Source organism: Schistocerca piceifrons, unplaced genomic scaffold, assembly GCF_021461385.2.
Source record: "Schistocerca piceifrons isolate TAMUIC-IGC-003096 unplaced genomic scaffold, iqSchPice1.1 HiC_scaffold_1112, whole genome shotgun sequence".
Lineage (NCBI taxonomy): Eukaryota > Metazoa > Arthropoda > Insecta > Orthoptera > Acrididae > Schistocerca > Schistocerca piceifrons.
This window is the reverse complement of record NW_025726921.1, coordinates 15,001-20,000: the sequence shown is the minus strand read 5'-3', so window position 1 is coordinate 20,000 and position 5,000 is coordinate 15,001. Positions and strand designations below refer to the sequence as shown.

Genomic DNA, 5,000 nt, shown 5'->3' with positions numbered 1-5,000 from the left:
ACTAATGTACACAGATGGAACATTTTGGACTGGAACCAGATTACCCGTACACACGGCGCTGATTAGTAATCAATGCAGAGCCATCAAACTACAGCAAATATACACAACTGTCCGTATACATGCTGAAAGAGTCTGCCCACAATGGGAACCACACGTCAGCCAGACACTCTGATCACGCACCACTCTCTGCTTCTAACAGGCGCACATACAATATGTAAGCACCAGCATGGAACAACATCCAGTGCATCTTCTCCGCCACATTACACAATCCACACTATCACAACCAGACCAGGAGGTCCATGCGGAAAATACAATATCCCAGCCTTTCGACATCCACCATTGCGCAGACCAGGCACCAACACCCACACATGTCCTATACAACGGTGCACCCAACATCACAATAGTACCTCCTGTCACAGCGCACAAACAATGACATGAGTCAAAGACACAGGTCTCACACAAGCATAGAATTGGAGCGCCGCCTCTAATAAGCCAAAGGTGCATCCTGACGTGACAAATCTGATCATGTCACAAGCATTCACTTACTATAATCACTATCAACGAACCTGCCGCCCCCGCCCCCCCCCCCCCCCTACACCTTTCCTTACAACAACGTGTAACCTAACCTAACCTAACCTAACCTATGTTGTACCTTAACCTAACCTATGTTGTACCTTAACCTAACCTATGTTGTACCTTAACCTAACCTATGTTGTACCTTAACCTAACCTATGTTGTACCTTAACCTAACCTATGTTGTACCTTAACCTAACCTATGTTGTACCTTAACCTAACCTATGTTGTACCTTAACCTAACCTATGTTGTACCTTAACCTAACCCATGTTGTACCTTAACCTAACCCATGTTGTACCTTAACCTAACCCATGTTGTACCTTAACCTAACCCATGTTGTACCTTAACCTAACCCATGTTGTACCTTAACCTAACCCATGTTGTACCTTAACCTAACCCATGTTGTACCTTAACCTAACCCATGTTGTACCTTAACCTAACCCATGTTGTACCTTAACCTAACCCATGTTGTACCTTAACCTAACCCATGTTGTGCCTTAACCTAACCCATGTTGTGCCTTAACCTAACCCATGTTGTGCCTTAACCTAACCCATGTTGTGCCTTAACCTAACCCATGTTGTGCCTTAACCTAACCCATGTTGTGCCTTAACCTAACCCATGTTGTGCCTTAACCTAACCCATGTTGTGCCTTAACCTAACCCACGTTGTGCCTTAACCTAACCCACGTTGTGCCTTAACCTAACCCACGTTGTGCCTTAACCTAACCCATGTTGTGCCTTAACCTAACCCATGTTGTGCCTTAACCTAACCCATGTTGTGCCTTAACCTAACCCATGTTGTGCCTTAACCTAACCCATGTTGTGCCTTAACCTAACCCATGTTGTGCCTTAACCTAACCCATGTTGTGCCTTAACCTAACCCATGTTGTGCCTTAACCTAACCCACGTTGTGCCTTAACCTAACCCACGTTGTGCCTTAACCTAACCCACGTTGTGCCTTAACCTAACCCATGTTGTGCCTTAACCTAACCCATGTTGTGCCTTAACCTAACCCATGTTGTGCCTTAACCTAACCCATGTTGTGCCTTAACCTAACCCACGTTGTGCCTTAACCTAACCCACGTTGTGCCTTAACCTAACCCACGTTGTGCCTTAACCTAACCCACGTTGTGCCTTAACCTAACCCACGTTGTGCCTTAACCTAACCCACGTTGTGCCTTAACCTAACCCACGTTGTCCCCTAAAGTAACCCACGTTGTCCCCTAACGTAACCCACGTTGTCCCCTAACGTAACCCATGTTGTCGCCTAAACCTGCTCTGTAATTGTTATACGACTCGTTCAATTAGTGTAGTGTTGCCCACCCGCAACCCTCGCAATATAGTTCGCTACTCGCACTGCCCGCTCCCCTGTGTATCGCTTCATGTTAAACACCTTGCAAGTCTTGCTGACTTTCCACATGCTCCTGCTGTACACTGTAATGTGGATGGCAGCAGGACGTACATGCCGCCCCTCCCCACGTCCCCACCTTGCCCCCCTGCCTTCGCAAGCTGGTTGGTGAGAAGTTTGCATGTTCAATGCCCTTCGCATGCGACGTACTCAGGCTACGTTGTGGTGCGGCCTGTGTCAACCGTCCGCTAATGTCGTACGCGTAAACCACAATCTGTACTGCACATTCGTCCTTATGTACCGAATGATACATCGTGGCACATGTGTGACCGTACAACGACTGCGCCCAAAAACGGCGGACCATACAGTGCAAATATTGTGCACGCAGCTACGTGTCGTCTCCCTATGAGAGCTGGATTGCAGTGTGGTACGCCATAGAGACGTGTGGGAGGAACGGACGCCGTGGATGGCGATCAGCATGAGCTGTCTGTTGATGTATTCGGACCTAGTCGTCTCTCCTCACACACCGTGATGGCATGGTGCACCGCGTTCCATATCTGCGACATGCTACAGAGGCCGGTTGACAGTCGTTCGAGCAATGGACATCGCATACGTACGGGGGCCACCTTCCACGTATTGTCTAGGCGTGCACATTTTGTTGCGTGTATGTGGGCAGACGTAGTGTGGCGTGACACCTGACACAGGCATGCAATAATCGTTGAAGTTGCAAATGGCGATGGACGCCTGCGTTTTCTGGTGAAGTTACGCAAATGAACAAATGGTAACCTGTTGTGGTGCGGTTGTTCTCGCTAGGGGTGAATCGGTGATGGCGACGATAGGTTGAGGTACGAACCGGTTGTTCCAGCGATACCCACCATGCCGACGAAACTGAACGGCATCTGGGTGTGAAGCGATACGCGGCGGTGGCTGGGTGGGACCGTCCCCGGCCGGTGAGGGGGCGCCTCCCGGCGTGCTGGCCGCGCGGTGCGTGGGCGCACGCGCTACAGCCGGCTGGTGGGGGCGGCCAGTGGCAGGCGCGCCGGCCGACGGACGCGGCAGGCGTCGCAGCTGCGCGCCGGCGCACCCTGCGCGCGGCGCCGTGCGGCCAAAGTAGGTCCTCGCGGGCCCGGTGCGAAGCGCGGTGGACATCTTCAGTGTGCTGGTCCGATTGAGGACTGTGTGCGTTGAGGATGCGCCGCCGCCCGGCGCTCGGCGCCGCGACGCCGTCTGCTGCTCGGTCGCCCCAGCGGTTCTCGCTGGTGGTTTGTATCGCAGCTGTGCGGATGTGTTGGCGCGTGCGCTGTGCTGGGAGAGTTCGCTTCGGCACCCAAGTGGGGCTTTTGTCCTTCTGTGGCGCTGGCGTTGGAGCTGCCGGTCACCGTAGGTGGCGCGTGTTGTCTCCCGCCGGCAATGCCACGACAGCACGCTCCCGGGCCTCTGTCGGCAGCGGCAAGCTCAGTTGGGAGCACGGGTGGTCGCACCGAAAGCGTCTACTCGCCTAACTCCGGGCGATTGCGCCTCTCTCGAACCCGACCAAGTACTTGGGACGGCGCTGCGCGCCGCCGGGACCTGAGAGGGTTTCGAGGTGTATTGTGCAGGGGAGCTCAGCCTCCTCCTGTTTGCAGAATGATTGAGCGGACGCTTGCGTGTTCGCGCGGGCCCCCGGGACACACTCCCGGGCGGCCGGCTGCTCAGCTCTAGTTGACGCAGCTCCCTGGTTGATCCTGCCAGTAGTCATATGCTTGTCTCAAAGATTAAGCCATGCATGTCTCAGTACAAGCCGCATTAAGGTGAAACCGCGAATGGCTCATTAAATCAGTTATGGTTCCTTAGATCGTACCCACGTTACTTGGATAACTGTGGTAATTCTAGGGCTAATACATGCAAACAGAGTCCCGACCAGAGATGGAAGGGACGCTTTTATTAGATCAAAACCAATCGGTCGGCTCGTCCGGTCCGTTTGCCTTGGTGACTCTGAATAACTTTGGGCTGATCGCACGGTCCTCGTACCGGCGACGCATCTTTCAAATGTCTGCCTTATCAACTGTCGATGGTAGGTTCTGCGCCTACCATGGTTGTAACGGGTAACGGGGAATCAGGGTTCGATTCCGGAGAGGGAGCCTGAGAAACGGCTACCACATCCAAGGAAGGCAGCAGGCGCGCAAATTACCCACTCCCGGCACGGGGAGGTAGTGACGAAAAATAACGATACGGGACTCATCCGAGGCCCCGTAATCGGAATGAGTACACTTTAAATCCTTTAACGAGTATCTATTGGAGGGCAAGTCTGGTGCCAGCAGCCGCGGTAATTCCAGCTCCAATAGCGTATATTAAAGTTGTTGCGGTTAAAAAGCTCGTAGTTGGATTTGTGTCCCACGCTGTTGGTTCACCGCCCGTCGGTGTTTAACTGGCATGTATCGTGGGACGTCCTGCCGGTGGGGCGAGCCGAAGGCGTGCGACCGCCTCGTGCGTGCTCGTGCGTCCCGAGGCGGACCCCGTTGAAATCCTACCAGGGTGCTCTTTATTGAGTGTCTCGGTGGGCCGGCACGTTTACTTTGAACAAATTAGAGTGCTTAAAGCAGGCAAGCCCGCCTGAATACTGTGTGCATGGAATAATGGAATAGGACCTCGGTTCTATTTTGTTGGTTTTCGGAACCCGAGGTAATGATTAATAGGGACAGGCGGGGGCATTCGTATTGCGACGTTAGAGGTGAAATTCTTGGATCGTCGCAAGACGAACAGAAGCGAAAGCATTTGCCAAGTATGTTTTCATTAATCAAGAACGAAAGTTAGAGGTTCGAAGGCGATCAGATACCGCCCTAGTTCTAACCATAAACGATGCCAGCCAGCGATCCGCCGCAGTTCCTCCGATGACTCGGCGGGCAGCCTCCGGGAAACCAAAGCTTTTGGGTTCCGGGGGAAGTATGGTTGCAAAGCTGAAACTTAAAGGAATTGACGGAAGGGCACCACCAGGAGTGGAGCCTGCGGCTTAATTTGACTCAACACGGGAAACCTCACCAGGCCCGGACACCGGAAGGATTGACAGATTGATAGCTCTTTCTTGATTCGGTGGGTGGT

At 52.8% G+C, this 5,000-nt stretch overlaps 1 non-coding gene across 1 annotated transcript in view; it reads left to right on the top strand.

Annotated features, from left to right (window-relative positions):
* The first annotated feature begins 3,633 nt into the window (after nucleotides 1-3,633).
* LOC124727526 overlaps nucleotides 3,634-5,000 on the top strand; it is a 1,909-nt gene continuing 542 nt past the window's right edge. Inside the window, exon 1 of the ribosomal RNA XR_007007157.1 lies at nucleotides 3,634-5,000. This exon is cut by the window's right edge and continues 542 nt beyond it. This is a non-coding gene — a ribosomal RNA (small subunit ribosomal RNA).